Genomic DNA, 22,742 nt, shown 5'->3' on the forward strand with positions numbered 1-22,742 from the left:
AAAGGCAGTCTAGGGGCTGGCCCAGTAGTGTAGCGGTTGGGTTTGCAAGCTCCACTTCAGCAGCCCAGGGTTCGAGGGTTAGAATCTCGGGTGCGGATCAATGCACCATTCATCAAGTCATTCTGTGGCAGCATCCCACATACAAAGTAGAGGAAGATAGGCACAGATGTCAGCTCAGAGCCAATATTCCTTACCAAAAAAAAAAAAAACAGGCAGTCTATAATGAAACACATATACTAATTTTCTTATTTCCCTGATTAAGCAAAGTAAATTGAAAAGTAGGAGTGTCACAAAGTAATGCTGGCTGTCTGATTTCAACTCCATGTTCTGGTTCATATATTTAAACGAGTGAAAGTGAGTGATATTGATAATTATTCTAGGACAACAGTGTTTTCTGGGATTTTCACAAGCAACCCAGGACACCTAATGATTCTACCACTATAAGACAAATCAAAATATCCATTCCTGTTTCTGCATTACATCTGATGCAGGGCTAGCTCCCTAACCTAAGTTAGCCTTCAAGGCTCTTGAAAAATTATCAAGGCAAGTTCTAAACAAAAATTTTCCCCCAATTAGAGGCAAATGGGAGCTCATGTTAGTTCACATGTGCTAATAGAATGTTTTCTAATAGAAAGACATACTAGCATGCTTATTTTGCAATCTAAATTTGTACAAAATTGTGTCAATCACATCTTTGTTTCTTAATACATGATTACAAATTGATTTTGTTTGTCTTAAATATCCTAACTGTTGCTGTAATATATACATATTTATAAATTATACCTCAAAAGTAGGTGGTGATTTAAGACTCAAGTTTAGTTTTCCTTGACGTTTAAAAGACTCATTTCAAAATCCAAATTTTTGATAGCTAAACCATTTGCCACTTATCCAAAAGGCAAAATTTTATTGCCACAAAAACCTGTGATTCTTAACGAATTGTGTTGTTACCCTTTAAAACCTTTAACCTGTACTCATGTTAGGAACATATGGGTTTTATAAAGGAAATTTTTTCTTAATTTTTCTAAGAAATTGCCAATTACAACATGATTATAGGATGTTAAAAAGGAATTGCCACAAAGGAATATTCAGATGGCTATGAGAAGTAACTAGTGGTAGGTAAGGCTCAAAAAATATGCTTCTTCATCTGTTCTTGATGGAAGTGTGACTCCAAATTATTTTGGTGATGTAATGTTCTAATTTCCATCCAGAAATGTCTTGTGGGTACAAATGGGTTACATATTTTGTTATGCATAAAATGTGACTTTATTTTTCTATGACAACAGAATTTTTCAATTAAAATCTCAAATGCTCTGGATGACTGAAAATAAATCTCAGTCACTGAGGATCCCTTCTGGTAGTAGAAACTATTAGTTGTGCCAAACTAGCTCTTCTCGTATAATAATATAAACTACAAACACGGCTGAGTAGAGAAAAAATTACATTTTTGTGCCTCTTTTATGGTGGGATGTGGCTACATAACTTAATTCTACCAAGTGGATGTAAGAAAAATTGGTGTGAGCAGAATTTGAGAAGACTTTTATATCTCTAAAGAGAGGCACCCACTTCCCCTTTGCTTCTCTTCTTTTTTATAGTCTTAAATGCAGACATGATGACTAGACGTGAAGTTGCTAGCTTGGACCATCAGATGACCCTGGGACCATGGCCATAGATAGCAGAGCAACAAGACAAAATCCTGGCATCCTGACATTATGCATCAGAGAATCAGACAGCCCTAGACAATGTTCCTTTGGACGCTGTTTATGTGAGAGAGAAATACTCTTGCATCTTGATGAATCTATCATTATTTGCAGTTAGACTTCACTAGCAGCTAATCAAATCTTCACTAGTTAAGGCCCAAGAATTTTATTTTTCCCTTATGTCCTGGGGCTTCCATCATGTCACTGTATTGGGAGGGAATAGGCAATCCTTGCTTATGTCAATTGCACTCAGTCCTCAACTGCCAGGTACTTCTTCCTCTCTTGTTCCTAAATACATCAGGAGGTATATCATCAGATTTACCAGAAGAAAAAATTATAAACTTTTCTCAAGGATTACTTTTTCTCTTCCTCCCTAATTAGTGAATAATTATTTTTCTCTAGGGCAGGAAAAATAGCATTTATTATATTTATATTTTTTTATTCAGGTTTCCAAATCTACAGTCCTGAGTACTTTAGGACTTAGAATTTTGCAGTTCAAAACCATAGAGTCTTATAAGCCTAAAGTTTTGGCTTCCAAACGCAAAATATTTTTTTCAATTTTTACACTGTATGTTAAGAGCCTCTCTCTCAATGTGAAACAACAATAACCTACGAAAATGTGGAATGAGGAAAAGAAAACTTCCATTTTTATCTCAAAATATTATTCTACCACAATGACAAGAGAGTTTCACATATTGAGGTATATGGGGTAACTATTCGGGTTCAAAACTGATTAGGCTTGAATTAAAAAGCCTGACTTATGGCCTATCAAACATATATTGGACATCTGCTTTAACCATTAAAGAATACACTCTCCTAAGATGAGAATGCATACTTCCCTTCCTACATCTTATGGGTAATGCCCTATTGGGGATTAGTACCTTTCCCAAAATCAGGATCACAATGACCTACTAATTTGCAACTGAATACCTTTTTGAAACTTTGATGAAAATGTATCCTGGGTGTGTTTAATGTATGTTCTTTGTTTTAAAAAGATATAAGACTTCTCTGGAATGTTTTCTAAGGCCTTCCCAGGTTATAATCCTCACTTTGGCTCAAGTAAAATTCACCTTATTTCTCTTATCTATAGAATGGTTATTAGTTATTTTGCATCAACAACAAATACAATGACTATGCTGTAGATGTGTGTGTCTGTGGGTTGATGTGTCTATGTGCCTGTCTTTCTCTGAGCACATTTTATCCTCTTCTTCCCTGGAAACTAATTACAGGAATTTCACTTTTTAAAAAATCTCTGTACTTTTACTGTAGTTTCAAAGACGTCTAAAGGGTTACTACAAAACATTCTTCCATAGCATGTAGATATTAAATCTAGATGAGTAGCAGTTTTATTAATTGTAAATCTAATTGAATATTGTGGAATGTGCATATTTTGTCCTGTAAAAGGTGTTCGCTTGGCATATACCACTAAACGGCCCATTCTATGTACATTGGAGTCTTGTAAAGAAAGTAGCTTTTGGACTTAGGAAAACCTAAATTTTAAGTTGCATGCTTGCTACTTATTAAAACTATGACATTGGAAAAACTATTTAGCTTGTTAGCACCATGTTTTCCTCATGTACGTGATAAGAACACTTAATGACATCGAGTGATTATTGAGTGAAGAAGATAAAAGGTTGTATATAAAGTAAATAAAAATGCCTACAAAAAATGGGCTCATAATAAATGCTGTATTATTTCCCCCTTCATTTTTATTTTAGTCCTAATATAGGATTATGTGGATAAGCTTGAGTATATTATTAAAAACTGATTAGTGTTTAATTGAAGATTAAAGGAAACTACACCTGTCAATTGGTGTGGTCTGCATTGGGAAGAGGGGCATGTCTTAATATGGTCTGTCAATTTTATAATTTATGGGAAACTAAGTGTTTGAAAAGTTAACAAGTTAAATTAAAGAAATGCAGGAATTTAATACAAGAGTAGATTTAATTTAAGATGTCTAGTTTTTCGAAGAAGATTGTGGATAGTCAATACATTTCCATAAGGAAAAATAGACAAAGTGCAAGGGATATTTTGTAGAGTCAAGCACAACAGGACTCACTTAGAACTTGCCATTACTACACAAATAAGATAAATATAACATGATAATTCCATTAAGAAAATAATGATCTAATAAGAAATATGAATATGTAAATAATGATTTAACAAGATATGAAGAGTATAATAATTTATGTATGTAAAATATATATATGTCATACAGAGTGTGGGAGTTCAAAATTGGCCACCTCAAAATATGTCTTTTTACTTTGGTTATTTTATCAATAGACTGGGAGAGTCCTTGCTAAGACCAAACATTTACATTTATATGGGAAATCTCCATTTGTAAAGGTATCTGCCTCTGTACCAGGAAGAAGGGGGGATGATCTCATCTCTAGAAATTTATCAATGTGGAAGATGAGGCTACATAATAACCTTACTGTGCTTTTCTGGTAATCTCCATAACTGACTCCTTCACCCCCAACATCCTTCTTTGTCTTTACCTAAATCTATTTAAGAAGAGAACCTCCACCATTTTGTAGAAAAACAGTTTCCCTGGTTTCTCCCCTGTATACGTGTTATTAAACTTTGATTTTCTCTTGCTATTCAGTCTCATGTCAATTTAATTTGTAGCCCAGCCAGAAAGGACCCAGAGTGGGTAGAGGATAGTCTTCCTCCCCTTCAAGAGCAAAAAAGTTATGATTTGCTTTGATTTATCAAAATAAATGATATAATCTATAATTTAAAAAAGAAATTTCATCAGGATAATGCATGGGATTTAGGGTTTACTAGCCAAGCATTACATTCAAAAGCACTGAGAAAGAAAACAGAACGTGAAGTTCATAGAACTAGTATTTCATTACTATTACAGAATACAGTTTAGGAGTGACGTGATTAGCAAATAGGAATTATCAGATAAGTTTTAATAGGAGAGATGCATAATAGAAATTGTCTTTTAGAGTTTTTTCACTAGGTAAAGAAGATATTTAAGAAAAAATTGTAAGGAAAAAAATTAGTTCAATATGAGCTTTGTCATACTGCTTCTTTAAAATGAGCAATTTGAATGCCAAACTAAAATGTACATTAATTTGAGAATAAAAACAGAAACTCCAATATCCATCTTCATTGATTTTCTGTGCCTTCCACTGTGACCAGGAATTATCACATTACTCATTTGCTATTTTGCTTTTAAGAACCATTATAATAATACTACTAATAACTTCTTTTAATAGATAAGATTTAGTGCTTCCCATTGGACAGACACTGAGGAGAATACTTTATATGCGTTACTTTGTTTCACATACTTTGGGCCCATATTTTTAGTGCAGATATTGCTGGATCAAGCAGAAAGGGGATTTGGAAAGTTCCCAGGTTCATAAACACATAGAGATTTGGGGAGAGTGGCCCACCCAGAGAGAGCATGGAGGATCTTTCTCCTTTCCCCATAGCTTGTCCTAAGCATCTCTTCAACCTGGCTGTTCCTGAGTTATATCCTTTTATAATAAACTGGTAAGCTTTAGTAAATGTTTCTCTGAGTTCTGTGAGCTGCATTAACAAACTAATTGAACCTGAGGATGGGGTCGTGGGAACCTCTGATTTACAGCTGGTTTATCAGAAGCACAGGTAACAACCTGGATTTACGATTAGCATCTGAAGTGAGGAAGAGGCAATCTTGTAAGACTGAGCACTTAACCTGTGGGATCTGATGCTATCTCCAGGTATAGTGTCAGAATTGAGTTAGGTTGTAGGGCATCCAAGCAGTGTCTGCTGAGAATTAGAGAATCACTTAATGGTATGGAAAAACAAACATACGTGGTACATTTGAAGGAAAACAGAAACTCGAGGATTAGTGCACCCCTCTTTCATGTCTTAGACAGACAATTCTAAAACTCATTCTACAGGGCTTGTTGGAGTGACCTGAGGGAAAGTAAACCCCAGTTGCACATTGTTTAGTAAATTCAATTGCACACATTTAGACTGGCTTTCCTGTCTTCTCTGTTTGCCTCTTCTGAGTCTCACTTCTCTTCCTTTGGTTCACTTTCCATATTGAACTACCTGCAATAAAGCACTTGAGCCAGGTTCTGCTTTTGGGGGAACACAGGTTCCCCTCATTGATAAAAGAAGTGGATCTATAGATGAAATTCTGGGACAGAGTCATTCTGTGGTCAGAGGTAAGAACCTTCACCCCATTTTTGGAATTTCAAAGCTTGGTGAGAACATTGGGCATGCAATAAGATCACAATTAGTGGGATTTTCACAAGTGGAGGACTGGATTGAGTTGCAAGTGTATGGTAAAACATTAGCTTATTGCAGACATGGGACATGAATGGTATATGGAGCAATAAATGTTTGTCTTAAAGATTGCAGAAATCACTGGCTTTAGAAGCCCAGAAAAAAGTAGTAGTCTCAACCTAGCCAATATGAAGTCAAGGCATATTGTCAAAGTAAAAATACCTCCATGGTAGTATATAAAGAGACCCATAGCTTCTGTAAGCATAGGGAAGACTCTCCTGGAAATCAGGCCCAGGAGGTAATAATAAAGATAACAAAAAGATACAAGGGGGACAAAATACATAGTCTCAAGGGTTCTCTTTGCTGAGTATTCTGATAGGGAAAGGCTGAAAACTTGCGTCCTACACTCTCTAGTGATATTTGAGTGGAAGAGCTTAAGAATCGTGAACAGACATTTGCCTTAACCCTTTTGGCAAGGAAAACCACCTCCTTTACACTTGATGGAGGAAATCAGCTACCCTACACATGAAAACCCTGCCAAGTTCTTAGCCAGAGCAGGTAGGTGCCTTACGTTATGTTGGAGTGGATTTTGAGTGGGTTGGGCCAGGTAAGGTAAAATGTACAGTTTGATAGGGGATAATTTATTGCAATGAAGATGTTTACTCATTACTCGTGTTTAATTTCTTGGAAAGGAAACCTGGGGGAAATTTTAAAATGCTTCTAAGAATAGCTCTATGAAACTTGGAAACAAGGATGGCTTATAGTCAATGAGGTAGAAATGTCTGGACTTCCTTAGTAGAGCATGGAAGTGGTCAAATAGTTCTGGACCAATGTTAGAATGCATTTGTTAGGGAGACCCCCAAATTTGCCACTTGACTATGGTCTTCAGGAAGACCTAGAGGATACCCTTCAATAAAAAAGAAGAACAAATAAGGAAAAACATTTCTTTGGTGATGAATGAAAAGGTGAGGGGCACTGGCATATTTGAAAATCTCAGAAGTGGTTGCATTTGTAAACCAAAGTTAACAGTAGGAAATGTGACCATGGAAATGTGTTTCCTCATTTCATTGGAATTAACAGGATTCTGAAATTCTAGAAGTTCATAAGTTTCAATTAACTAAGAAAGAAAGATGGATATAATTACCTTAATGGGTAACAAGGCTGGAGTGGCAAGCCCGGATGCTTTGACCTGCAGGGATCACTGGTAATGCTAAAAGACCATAGTCTTCCTGGGGTCAAGATACTTCTGCAGCCAACAAGGCTGGTTCTTGACTTACTTATGAAGAAATAAGAAATTGAGAACTGAGGGCAAACACTGACATTAGCTGCTGCAACCACATTCCCTTATTAGTTTCCAAATTTAAGCCAAATCTTAGACTGAGAACCAAGGAGATGATATATTCTTTTAAGCAAACCCCTGAAAAGCTAGAGTAAATATATAAGAGAAATATAGAAGACAAGAATTCGCCCAATCCTTCCCTACAGGGATTTGTCACCATTGATCAAAGGAGTAGGGGAAAAGGAATACCTTGACCATCCAGGGATATTAGAATTAGGTAAGTTCTGAGCTCAAAATGTTACCAGGGGACCCTACACACCATAATGGTCTTCTACACACAAGAGAAATTTATGGAATTCAAAGTCATAAATGGAATCATGGTCCGTGTCCCTCTTAAGTGGTTTCAGTGGGTCTATGGACCCACCTTCTGTTAATTTCCTCATCCCATAATGCACAATTAGAATGGATATAGTTAGCTACTGACACTAAGAGGCATATGGTAGGCAGAACCAAGTGTAACCCTCTACACACAATCTAAGATAGACAATAGTTTCAGTGTTTTACTCAGAAATATCTGCAGAGATTAGCACTAGTATCAAATACCTAGGCATTACAGGATGCTTGTGCCTGTGATCTTCACCATCATGGCTCCTGAAATGAGCAGATGGGCCCTGGGGGATGATGGAGGACTACTATAAGTTTATCCGTGCACTAACAAAGCCAGCGATTCTGTAAGATGTGGTGTTTTCGTGGAACATACTAAAATAGCTTCTGGAATTTGGTATGTAGCTATTGTTTTTGAAAATGTATTTTTCTCAGTAAAGAGAATCAAAAGTGTTTTATTTTGTGTGTGGAAGACAGCAGTACCCAGCCACTGCCTTTGCCCAGCGCTTTCAATTGCACTGCTTTCTATGACATTATAAATATCCTAAAGGACCTTGGCATTCTTGATATTTCACAGATTTCATCCTGGTGCACTACACTGATTATGTTATGCTAAACGGACCTGGTAAGGAGGAAGTGGCAGGTATCCTGGATGCCCTAGAAAGACATATGCATGCTAAAAGTGTGAAATGAACCCCAGAGAAATTCTGGTTATGCCGTTTAGATAATCTCTGTAGGAGTCCATTGACTTAGAGCATGTTGGACATATTCTCTAAGATTAAGGACAGATTTTTGCAGTTTGCAACCCTCTGAATAAAAAGAGACACAGACACGGCACTTGATGGATCTCTTTGTATTCTGAAGATACAGTATACTACACTTGAAACCTTTGCACTTTTTTATTGATCAGATGACTCAGAAAGTGGCTGGTTTTGAGTGGGGCTCAGAGCAAAGGAAAGCTCTGTACCAGATCTTGAGTGTGATCTTGGGATAAATTTCTAGCAATTATTAAGTAATTAGAGGTAACCATGATGGGTAGATTGGTATGAGGAGTCTTTTGAGGACAGGACCCCAAAAACTAATCCTGATTTATTGACAGGATCCTTAATCAACACAAAACAAGGAATAAATTTTACATTGAAAGATGCATAAAAATAGTATATGACTTGGGCATATACCAGAAGTAGTCAGCTTAATGGAATGAGAGAACTGTCTAATAAATTCTCAGGTAAAGTGCTAGCTGAGGGAAAAGATGATGCAGATTGAGGCTCTGTCATCCAAGATGTGGCAAATGTAATAAACCAATTGTTGATTTGTGGTGAGGAATAACCAGAATAGGTGAGTCTGGAAGCCAAGGGCGGAGAATAGAATTATACCTCTTTTTTTACCATCACTTCCAGCACCTAACTTGTGAAAGTTATGTTTCCCGTTCCCACAGCCTTAGGTTCAAGACAAGAAGCCCTGACTCTCAAGGCCGGAGGAGACAGTAGTGCTTTTATCGAGGGACATAGTAAATATTTTACTTGATCTGAGGCTATTGACTACCCCTGGTTTTTTGGATCTTCTCATCCTACTGGATCAAAGACTAAGAAAGGATTTACTATATTGGGAGGGGGCATTGACTTTCATAATGAAGAGGAGGTTGGTTTGCTGTTACACAACGGAAAGAGGAACGCATAAGTGGAAGACAAGAGATTGCATGAGGCGTCTCCTGGTGCTTCCTGTCAAGTAATTATCATGAATGGCAATTTCAGGAACCTCAGCCTTACAAGAGGAAAGTGACTATGAGTTCTAATGTTTTGAGATAAAAAGCTAGTCACCCAGCCAAGAGGAAAGTGAGTCTAAAATGGAGAGGAGCGAAGAGAGAAGATAAATTATTACAGCCTTGGGACCAATTGCTGCAGTTGAAATGTAGCTGGAAATTTCAACTTTCCTAAGCTGAGTTTTTTGAATAAAAGAACACCATGGAGGCTCTGTGACTTATGTATTTAGTGCAAATGACAAGCTGATCTCTCTGTGTCAGGGGTGTATCACACACCTCTTTTACCTATCTCACTTCCTCTGAGCTCATCTTTTCTCTCTAGGCAGTGCTGTGACAACTGGTTGGATGCAGTTTTAAAGTGACAACACCTCACCTCAGTTACAATATATTGTAGACATTTCTCATTCCCTACCTTGAGTCTTCTCTCTGGTCACAGAATGATTTGCCTGTAGGAAGCAGCTCAGCTATTCTGAAGCATATCCAAACATGGAAGTTATAGTTGTTTGTTATACTCTGTTAACTGACTACTGTGCAAGTCAAAAATCAATGGAGAGGGGAAAATTCTCCACTCACAGTGGAAATTACATGACAAAAGGTGTACATATATTTCTCTACTACACAATGGTGAATAATTAAGAAAATATCTCATTTCTACCAAAACTTTATTATTCTTTTAAAATTCTTAGTTATTATTTTTATCAGAAACTGTGATTAAAAGTAAATGCATTTTGAGGCCAGCCTTGTGGCATAGTGGTTAAGGTTGTGCTCCACTTCGATGGCCTAGGGTTCACCGGTTCAGATCCCAGGCACCGACTTATGCACTGCTCATCGAGCCATGCTGTAGCAGGCATCCTAAATATAAAGTAGAGGAAGATGGACACGGATGTTAGCCCAGGTTCAATCTTCCTCAGCAAAAAGAGGAGGATTGGCATCACATGTTAGCTCAGGGCTAATCTTGCTCACCAAAAAAAAAAAAAAAAAAAGTATATACATTTTACTAAGAGTTTACCCTGAGCATTGAATACCATGCCAAAAATATTTTTTATAAGATGAAATTCCTTAAATTTAAGTATGATAGATTTAATTCTTTTGATTTATAGAGCTTGTCTATTTTTCATTAACATCAACAACTCTTTCATCTTAATATTATTGAAATTAAAATCACAGAATTTAATATTTTCTAAAAAGGTAAATGTTTATAAAGATACATTGATACATTCACTTAGGGCATATAAAGGAAATGGATGCATGTGCCAAGCTAGAGTGAAGTGATACATGATTTGAGAATATAGGAGCAGAATGCATGGAAACAGGAAGCTTTTTGTGCTTCAGTGTAGATATTAAGAGTAGTGCAATAAAAGATTATGAGATCCTTTTAACTGCCTGAGTGGACAGAGTTGAGCTCCTGAGAGGTGCCCTTGGGTGAAGTTATAGATTTTTAGGCTTCATTATGAGCTCTAGATTTTGACCTGTGGAGAACTGTATTAATTATCTGTCTATGGTCCCTTAAACAAATGATATAATAGTGTTTGGGGCCATTACTCTAACTTAGCATGTCATCTTAAAGAGGGTAGATGAGGCAATTAACCATAAAGAGACAGCAGATTGTTACTAGCTGTGAAGGGTCAATAAGTGTAGTCTAAACACAAGTTAGCCAATGATATGCTACATACAATTTATAAGGCAAAGCAGGGTGAGTTCATATTGCCAAAATATGAGTTAAATTCTACCTTAAAACTTCACTTGATATTTAAAACTTATTTTATTTTTCTCTGTATTGAAACTTAGGATGAGAGTTACTAATTATTTTTATTTTTTCTTTAACACCCACAACCCCAAAAAATTTGAAGAACATGTAGCATTTTAGGACAGAAAAAAGATAGACTCCATTTTAAAGAGGATTAAAGTAAAATTAAAGTGGTTAAGTTACTCTCACAACCATTACCTTGTTTTAAGTGGTATTCCCAGTGACTTACATGGAGAGACAGAACTCAGTAATTGTTGTCAATTGAGGCTTGATATTCTGTATTTGGTTAGAATAGAAGTCATTAAATTCAAGCCCCTTGATTTTAAATCCAGTGATCTGTCCACTAACTCACACTGCCTTTCATGGGGCATAGAAGCCTGAAAAATATCACAATTGAAATAGTCTACCAGAGGTATCAGTCTCTTTTTCTTTTTTGAGTAAATTAAAAATTTTTTTTTTCCTTTTATTAGTGGAAGATGGCAGGATATTGACTGTGTCACAAGGAGCGGAGAGATATTTATAAGAATAAAGGACAATAAATCTTGAAATAAAGTCTAAGAATTTTGATGTTAGATGCTCCCAAGTAACACTGACAAAGTGTATCATATATGAATCTTTATTCTTAACCTATAAAAGTGTAGTATTAATGAATTTTTCCCCATAATTTAAATAGTCTAGAGAAACAGCCTATGTAATTCTCTACATTGTCATGTTTCTATTAGTACTATGTATATTTAAAACACACACACACTCACTCGTTTGTAGTATATTCTTAATATAGAGATTCTATGATGAGAATTGCATTATGGAATTGTTACTAAACAAAACAGAGATAAACAATCTACCTGACAAAGAGTATAAACTAAAAGCCGTAAGGATGCTCACTGATCGTGGGAGAAGAGTGGATGAACTCGGTGAGAACTTCAACAAAGAATTGGAAAATATAAAAAAGAACCAATCAGAAATGAAGAATACAATACTGGAAATGAAAAATTCACTAGAGGGACTCAAACCAGAGTAGATGATACAGAAGAACAGATCAGCAAGCTCAAGGAAAGACTAAAGGGAATCACCCAAGCTGAACAGATAAAACAAAAAAGAATTAAAAAGAATGAGGACATCTAAGAGACCTCTGGGACAACATCGAGAGCACTAACATCCATATTATTAGTGTCCCAGAAGGAGAAGAGTGAGACAAAGGGACAGAGAGTCTATTTGAAGAAATAATAGCTGAAAACTTTCCTAACCTAAGGAAGGAAGCAGACAACCAGGTACAGGAAGCACAGAGAGCACCAAACAAGATAAACCCAAAGAGGCACACACCAAGATACATTATAATTAAAATGTCAACAATTAAAGGTAAAGAGAGAATCCTAAAAGCCACAAGAGAAAAACAACAAGTTACATAAAAAAGGAAACCTCATAAGGCTAGCAGCTGGCTTCTCAGAAGAAAACTAATAGGCTAGAAGGGAGTGGCATGATATATTTAAAGTGCTGAAAGGAAAAAACTTACAGCCAAGAATACTCTACCCAGCAAAGTTATCATTTAGAATGGAAGGAGAGACAAAGAGTTTCCCAGACAAGCAAAACCTAAAGGAGTTTATCATCAAGAAACCAGCCTTACAAGAAATCTTAAAGGGACTTATTTAAGTGGAAAAGAAAATACCATAAATAGGAATAAGAAAATTGTCAAAAAAAATAAAATCACTGGTAAAGGCAAATACATGGTAAAGGTAGCAGATCAACCACCTATGAAGCTAATATGAAGGTGAAAAGACAAAAGTACTAAAATTATCCATTTCAATGATAAGAGGGTAATGGGTACACACACACACACAAAAGGTTACATATGATACCAAAAACATAAAACATGGGAGGTGGGGAGTAAAAGAGTAGAGTTTTTAGCAAGAGGTCAAATTAAAGAGAACATCAACGTCATATAGATTGCCAAATATGTAGGTTATTATATATGAACCTCATGGTAATAACAAACCAGAAACCTCTAATAAATACAAAAAAATTAAGAGAAAGGAACCCAAACATAGTACTAAAGAAAGCCACCAAACCACAAGGGAAGAGAGCAAGAGAAGAAGAAAGGAACAGAGGAGAACTACTGAAATGCCAGAAAAAAAGTAAAAAAATGGCAATAATTTCATTTTTATCAATAGATACTTTAAATGCCATTGGACTAAATGCTCCAATCAAAAGGCATAGGATAGCCGATTGGATTAAAAAGCGAGACCCATATATATATGGCATACAAGAGACACACTTCAGACCTAAAGACACTTACAAACAGAAAGTGAAGGGATGGAAAAAGATACTCCCTGCAAATGCCAATGAAAGAAAGCTGAGGTAACAATACTTATCACAGACAAAATAGACTTTAAAATAAAAAGTGTAACAAGAGACGAAGAAGGGCACTACATAATAATCAAGGGAACAATCCAACAAGAGGATATAACATTTGTAAATATCTGTGCACTCAGCATAGAAGCACCTAAAGGAAACATTGGCCTTAAATGACACATTAGACCAGGTGGACTTAGTATATGTGTACAGAAAATTCCATCCCAAAACTGCAGAATACACTTTCTTTTTTTGTGTGTGAGGAAGACCAGCCCTGAGCTAACACCTGATGCCAATCCTCCTCTTTTTTTTTTTTTTTGCTGAGGAAGATTGGCCCTGGGCTAACATCTGTGCCCACCTTCTTCTACTTTATGTGGGTTTCTGCCACAGCATGGCTTAACAAGCGGTGCTTCGGTGGGTGCCCAGGATGCAAACCAGCGAACTGCAGCGGAGCATGTGCACTTAACTGCTTGAGCCACCGGGCCAGCCCCTACACATTCTTTTTAAATGCACATGGAACATTCTCCAGGATAGATCACATATTAGGCCACAAAACAAGTCTCAATAAATTTAAGAAGATTGAAATAGTACCAAGCATCTTTTCTAAACAGAATGGTATGAAACTAGAAATCAACCATAGTAAGAAAATCGGAAAAGCCACAAATATGTGGAGATTAAACAAAACGCTACTGAACAATGATTGAATCAATATAAAAATCAAGGAGAAGTCAAAAAATACTTGGAGACAAATGAAAATGAAAACACAACATGCCAGAATTTATGGGATACAGAAAAAGTGGTTCTAAGAGGGAAGTTTATAGCAATATAGTCCTATTTCAACAAACAAGAAATATCTCAAATAAACAATCTGACAGTGCACCTAAGGGAACTGGAAAGAGAACAAACAAAGCTGAAAATCAGTAGAAGGAAGGAAATAGCAAAATCAGAGCAGAAATAAATGAAATAGAGACTAAAAGGAACAATAGATAAAATCAATGAAACTAAGAGCTGTTTCTTTGAAAACATAAACAAAATTGACAAACCCTTAGCTAGACTCCCCAAGAAAAGCAGAGAGAACACTCAAATAAATAAAATCAGAAATGTAAGAGAAGAAATTATAGTGGACACATCAGAAATACAAAAGATTATAAGAGAATACTACAAAAAGCTGTACATCAACAAATTGTATAATCTAGAAGAAATGGATAAATTCTTTGAATCATACAACTTTCCAAAATTGAATCAAGAAGAAATAGAGAATTTGAATAGACCAATCACCAGTAAGGAAATCAAAACAGTAATCAAAAACCTCCTAAAAAATAAAAGTGCAGGACCAGATGGCTTCCCTGGTGAATTCTACCAAACACTTGAAGAAGACTTAATACCTATCCTTTTCAAACTTTCCCAAAAATTGAGGAGGAGGGGAAGATTCCAAACTCATTCTATGAAGCCAACATTACACTGATACCAAAACCAGACAAGGACAACACACAAAAAAGCAAAATTACAGGCCAATATCACTGATGAACCTCGAAGCAAAAATTCTTAACAAAATACTAGCAAATCGAACACAACAAGACATTTAAAAGATTATACACCATGATCAAGTGGGATTTATTCCAGGGACATAGGGATGGTTCAACATGTGCAAATCAATCAACATGATACACCACATGAACAAAATGAAGAATAAAAATCACATCATTATCTCAATAGATGCAGAGAAAGCATTTGACAAGATACAGCACCCATTTATGATAAGAACTCTGAATAAAATGGGTATAGAAGGAAAATATCTCAACATAATAAAGACCATATACGACAAACCCACAGCTAATATCATTCTCAATGGAGAAAAACTGAAAACTATCCCTCTAAGAACAGGAACCAGAGAAGGATGCCCACTTTTAACACCCTTATTTAACATAGTACTGGAAGTCCTAGCCAGAGCAATCAGGCAAGAAAAAGAAATAAAAGGGATCCAAACTGTAAAAGAAGAAGTGAAACTCTCACTATTTGCAGATTACAGGATTTTATATATAGAAAACCTTAAAGAATCCACCAAAAAACTTTTAGAAATAATAAACGATACAGTAAAGTTGCAGGATACAAAATCAACACACAAAAATCAGTTGAATTTCTATACACAAACAATGAAGTAGCAGAAAGAGTAATTAAGAACACAATGCCATTTACAATGGCAACAAAAAGAATAAAATACTTAGGAAAAAACTTAACCAAAGAGGTGGAAGACCTGTACACTGAAAATTATAAAACATTGCTGAAAGAAATTGAAGAAGACACAAAGAAATGGAAAGATATTCTGTGCTCTTGGAATGGAAGAATTAACATAGATAAAATGTCCATACTTCCTAAAGCAATCTATAGATTCAATGTAATCCCTATCAAAGTTCCAACGACATTTTTCACAGAAATAGAGCAAAGAATCCTAAAATTTATACAGAACAACAAAGACCCCAAATAGCCAAAGCCATCCTGAGAAAAAAGACCAAAGCTGGAGGTATCACACTCCCTGATTTCAAAATATGCTACAAAGCTCTAGTAATCAAAACAGCATGGTACTGGCACAAAAACAGACACATAGATCAATGGAACAGAATCGAGAGCCCAGAAATAAACCCACACATATATGGTCAGCTAATTTTCGACACGGGAGCCAAGAACATACAATGGAAAAAGGAGAATCTCTTCAACAAATTGTGTTGGGAAAACAGCACAGCCACATGCAAAAGAATGAAAGTAAACCATTATCTTAAACCATACACAAAATTTAACTCAAAATGGGCTAAAGACATGAATGTAAGACCTGACACTATAAAAATTCTAGGAGAAAACATAGGCAGTATGCTCTTTGACATCGGTCTTAGCAACATATTTTCAAGCACCGTGTTGGACAAGGCAAGAGAAACAACAGAAAAAATAAACAAAAGGGACTACATCAAATGAAAAAGCTTCTTCATAGCAAAGGAAACCATCAACAAAATGAAAAGACAACCTGACAATTGGGAGAAGATATTTGCAAACCATATATCTGATAAGGGGTTAATATCCAAAATACATAAAGAACTCATTCATCTCAACAACAAAAAAACTAAAAACCCAATTAAAAAATTGGCAAAAGATCTGAACAGACATTTGTCCAAAGAAGATATACAGATGGCCAAGAGGCACATGAAAAGATGTTCAATATCACTAATTATCAGGGAAATGCAAATCAAAACTACAATGAGATAACCTCATGCCCATCAGAATGGCTATAATTAACAAGACAGGAAATAACAAGTGTTGGAGAGGATGTGGAGAAAAGGGAACTTTCATACACTGCTGGTGGGAGTGCAAACTGGTGCAGCCACTATGGAAAACAGTATGAAGATTCCTCAAAAAATTAAGAATAGAACTACCATACGATGCAGCTATTCCATTGCTGGGTATTTATCCAAAGAACAAGAAAACAAGAATGTGTGAAGATATAGGCACCCCTCTGATCTTTGCAGCATTATTCACCATAGCCAAGATTTAGAAGCAGCCTGGGTGTCCATCAAGGGATGAATGGATAAAGAAGATGTGGTATATATACACAATGGAATACTGCTCAACCATAATAAAGGATGAAATCTGGCCATTTGTGACAACATGGATGGACCTTGAGGGTATTATGTTAAGCGAAATAAGTCAGAGGGAGGAAGTCAAATACCATATGATCTCACTCATAAATAAAAGATAAAAACAACAACAAACAAACACATAGAGAAGAGATTGGATTGGTGGTTACCAGAGGGGAAGGAGGGGGGAGAAGGGTGAAAGGGATGATTAGGCACACGTGTATGGTGACAGATTGTAATTAGTTTTTGGGTGGTGAACATGATGTAGTCTGCACAGAAATGGAAATGTAATGACGTACACTCGAAATTTATATAATATTATAAACCTATGTAACTGCAATAAAACAAAACATAACAATAATAACGAAAACAATGGAAATCACATATTAGTTCTCCAATAAAGACGATAGAACCAAAAAAAAAATGACAGCCATATATATAATACTACTTGTATTAACAGAAGACTGAAAATAACCAAAATTTCTGTTAATGGGACACTGGCTTAATAAACCATACAATGAAGTATTATACAACTGAAAAAGAACATAGAAATGTTAATTGTATAAATTGACGTGAATGATTCTCAGACAACGTTGTTAAAAGAAAAAGCAAGTCACAAGAGTATATGCAGTATAGTTGATATCTTATTTGTACAATTAGGGAAAAATTTGTTAACTGTAGGCCTATAATTTATGTCCCTTCACAATGTAGCTCAGGAATGAATGAGATGGCATACTTATCTCCCCTTGCAAACATTGTAATAACCAGAACTCCTGGTAAACATACTAGTGGTATTTACCAGAAGAAAGACAATGAAGACTCTTTATCTGTGAAATAATTTTAGAAGGCTATACATGGTCTGTTTATTTTTTACTTTTTTGTAAATAAACCTGGAATATATAAATTAATGGAGCATGGCAGGCTGGCTATGTAATGAATAAGGTACAAAAGGAGATGTTTCATGACTGAACTGACTTCTTTTCAAGCAACATTACAAGTTCATTGTTTAATTCTCACATGTTAAACGGAAAGAACAGACATTGGAAGAGCTGTAGATGGTCCTGCACCTCTTCAAAGGAAGAATGCTTGACTAGTATCTTGCTTTACCTACGTCCTTTGAGTCATACGTAAGTTGCAACTGAGAAAGATCTATAATCCATATTAAGTATGATTTAACAAGAAAACATTTTGTATTATCTTAATAAGGAAAGAAAAATAAATAAGAATACTTTATTTTTAGTATATGGGTATCTGTGTGAAAAAAAACTTACATGCATACACACACTTATATTTGCAAAAGTAAATTGGAAGAAGAATCCAGACATTAGCTAAAATGGTTCCCTAGAGAAAGAAGGTTAGAGAAGTTATGGATAAGAGTGAAATCCTTTGAGCATGTTTTTTTCAATATTTTTTATTTCAAATAAGTAAATGTTTTACATATAAAAACAATATAATTAAAGCAAATAGGAAAAGAAAACAAGCTACAAAATTGAACACAAAAACCACACAAAAAAATCAACTGCACATCACATCAAAATAATAAAAGAAACATTAAATCTTATTCAGTAGTTTTTATGGTACTATGATACAATTTGAAACTTTTTTAAAAAAATTGTAGGCAAAAACATATGAGCAAATACGTTGATGTTTAAGAAATGTAATTCTCACTATAAGAGACATAATTATAGAATAAAAGAGGCCATGGAAAACCATGTACCATTAAATCTGAGACAGAAATAATAGTATGAAGTATTATAAAATTGTGCATATGATTATGTTACTTCTCTGGAAGAACCTAGAGGTAATGTCATTCTGGTTACAAATTGCCCACCCAGAGGTCAGGTCTTAGATGTAAATGACTATTGCCCATGCCCAAGTCTTCTTAGATAAATTGTTTATTCTAGTTCAGGTCTGGGGAAAGTACAACGGGGGACATACTGTTTCTAGAAGTGCCTAGAGATAGCCTCCTTTCAGAAGGATAGAGGGACTAACAATAAACGGGCTCTCAGTGGACAAATTTGGAGTGTAAGCAAGAAAAATAGTGATCATCCTGATTATGAAACAATTAATTGAAAAAATCTTTCAGAGGAATTAGAAAAGTGAAAGAGGAAGTAATAAAACTCCTCTTTGCAGAATAACACCACATAATTAATGAGAAAAAGTAATATAATTAGAAAAATCACTATTTTGCTATCCCAATGCAATAAATGATTTACACAAGGACTACCAATGTGAGCTAAAATCATTGAATGATGGACTTGGAAATTAGGATATTAATGGTGTCTAAAAGTATCTCTCCACAGATTATTTAATCACAAAAGGAAAAAAATACCTATATACTGGAAAGATCTGGCAGTTACCACCTTGTTCAAACTTATTTTTCTTAATATCATGTTAACGTCATTACGTGCCTCCTGATGGGAAGGATTCATAATTAGCTAGGATTAATCTGAATCTATTCATCTCCTGACATTTTTATACAGAATACAGGTGATATTATAATAAATTAAATGACAACATGAGGAAGCAATGAGTTATATCTTGTAGCTGAACTTTTTGAAATAGCTGAACTTTTTGAAAGTCAATGTCAAGAAAAACACAATGCATGAGGTTATTGTCTCTGATTTAAAATGATTAAAAAATCCAACAAATAAATATAATTCATAAGTCTTGTTTAAATCTTTCAAAAAAGCATTTTGGGAAAGAGGGAGAAATTTGAATTTAGACAGGAAGGCAGATGATAGGTGATGATTGTTAATTTCCTTAGCTATGATGATATTTTGCTTATGTAAGACAATGTTTTTACCCTTACAAATTTCATGATAAATTATTTAAGCATGAAATGTCATTGATACCTGCAAATACCTTTCAAGTTGTTTAGTTTCATATATATGTATATATGTGTGTGCGTGTGTGTGTGTGTGTGTGTATGAAACAGTGAGTGAGTGAGAGACAGAAAGAGAGAGACAAAGAGAGATGGAACTGGAGAAAGAGAGAAAGAGAGAGAAATATGCAAATATGGCAAAATATTAAAAAGTAGCAAATCTAATAAAAATATTTAAATGTATTTTATTTTGCCTTTGCAAATGTTTACATTTTTACTTTTTAATTATTTAATTAATTTATTTATTTATTTATTTTTGATGAGGAAGATTAACCTTGAGCTACATTGGTGGCCATTCCTCCTCTACTTTATATGTGGGTCACCACCACAGCATGGCTGACGAGTAGTGTAGGTCGACATCTGGGATCTGAACCTGCAAACCCAGCACGCTGAGGCGAACATGCTGAACCTTAACCACTACACCATAGGGCCAGCCCCAATGTTTACTTTTTTAATTAAAATTTGAAAAAAATAAGAAAGTTGGAAGCATTATTCCAACTTTATAAGCAATTGAAATTTTACATAAATTAGCTCATAATATCCCTCTATTGGATTTTGAAATTATGTTTCATTTGTGATCAACACCATATCTTTGGTCAAATGAGGGACTCCATTCCTTGCAATAGTATTCTCTTCTGCATCTATCAGAATCAGTTTCATCTCCTCTATCCTAATCACTTTTGTCATACTACTTAAGGCTTTCTTTCAAGACAATATTTTTTTTTCTCCCATCCTTCTTGCTACCCTATTACGATTATTTTCATCATCTTTCAGTAGCCACCTTGGTCATTATGATATCTTTCATTCTACTCATGTGTTTTGCCCCCACATTATTATGTTGTATCACATAGCAAGTTTTTTATTCAATCCTCTCATTTTATTTTTTCTCATTAGCTATCTCTTACTGTGTGTGTATGTATGCATGTTTGTGTGCCTGTGTAAATTTGGGTTTTTAATGCAACTAGTGAGAGCAGATTCTGAAAGAAATAAAAAGTGAATAATGCAGAATAGATATGCTCCTGAAAGTTATGAGAGAAATAATTTGGTTAATGTGTACCCAATGATATCTATGGTAAAACATAAACATTAACATTTATTCCTAAGCAAAATTAAACTATCTTTTTAAAAGTATAAGCAAAAATGAAGCAATTTGAAGTATTGTGTTCAAAAACATATTTTCAATAAAACATGAGTAATCTTATAAAAAATAAACCAGGTGAATTTGAAAATATTGCATCACTGAGTACTTCTTAGAAAGCTCAAGATCCATAAAAATCGTGGAACAAATCTACCAGTTTTCTCAACCTTTTAAGAATGTATAATGCTTTATCACCTATAAAGTATATATAATAATAGTTATTGATAAAATTTACTGAGCATGGTATAGGCAGGATATTATGTTCTGTATACATATTTTCTTTTAGGCATAACATATTTCTAGTAAAAGTTGTTACAGCATTTGTGGATGATGAAGCTGACACTCATGATTGGAAAGAGTTCAAAGCCACACTGCTAGTAAGCTGAAGGGCCAGAAATTGAAGCTGTGTTTTTCTGACTCCCAAGTCCCTGCAGTAACTTTTATATTTCATTACTCTTATGTTTTCCCACTTAACAAGGTGACAATTATCCTGATCCAATTCACTCATTCACCAAATAGTCATTGAGTTTGCCCTAAGTGCCAGACATTGTTTTAAATGCCTAGGATACATCGGTGAACAAAACAAAGATCCAGTGAAAAAAATTACATGTACGGAAGTATTTTCAAAATGATAAAGTGTAATATATCATTATTTTTCTAAATTTTTCTTTATTAAAACATCCACATTTCTAACTCTTGATTTTGTTATAATATTCTTCTTTAGTGATATCCTTTCATTAACTGAGAGCTCTTGTGTATTAGTTTCTTCTTGCCGCTTTAGCAATTTGCCACACACGTTAATACAACACACGTCTATTACCTTACAGTCCTGTAGGTCAGAACTTTGACAGAGGACTCATTAGGCTAAAATCAAGGTGTCAGGAGGCTCTAGGCAAGAATCTATCCTTGCCATTTCTAGCTTCTAGAGGTCACCCGCACTTCTTCAAAGGCAGCAATCTTGCCTCTCTGACCATTCTGCTTAGTAATATCCCTGTCTGCTGCTCCCCAATTTAAATATCCATGTGATTAGATTGGACCCACCTTGATACTCCATGATAAGTTCCCTATCTCAAGATCCTTAACTTAAATCACATCTGCAAAGTCCCCTTTTGCCATGTTAGTCAACAAATACATAGGTCCCAGGTATTCGAATATTGACATCCTTGGGAGGCATTAATCTGTCTACTATGATTTCTTATTTTAGCTTTACATATCTTTTTACATTTCTAATCAATTTGTGTCGAATATAGGGCATGATTCCAGTCCAGGGATTCTAATATTTTTATTGTATTTTTACAAGCTCATCTGCTATTTATTCTTATATCACATATAAGATTAGAAATCAAATAAATTTTTGTGCCTATGTCATCATTCACTCAATATTATGCTTATATAAATGATGATGTTGTGCATTATATTTTATTTATTTCATTTCATTGAACTTTCTAGTAATTGCACTATTTCAAGCATAAAGAAACAGGAATGGAAAAATTCTTAAATTACATAAAAATACCATATTTACCTATTTATCTTCATTTACATATGTCCCTCTATGCCTCAACTTTTATTTACTAATGAGCAGTGTAAACTCTTGGTTCAGCCCTGGGGGGAATATATATAAAAATTACAATTAGAAATATTTTAAGTTTATG

This window comes from Diceros bicornis, chromosome 8 (assembly GCF_020826845.1).
Source record: "Diceros bicornis minor isolate mBicDic1 chromosome 8, mDicBic1.mat.cur, whole genome shotgun sequence".
In the NCBI taxonomy this organism is placed as follows: Eukaryota; Metazoa; Chordata; class Mammalia; order Perissodactyla; family Rhinocerotidae; genus Diceros; species Diceros bicornis.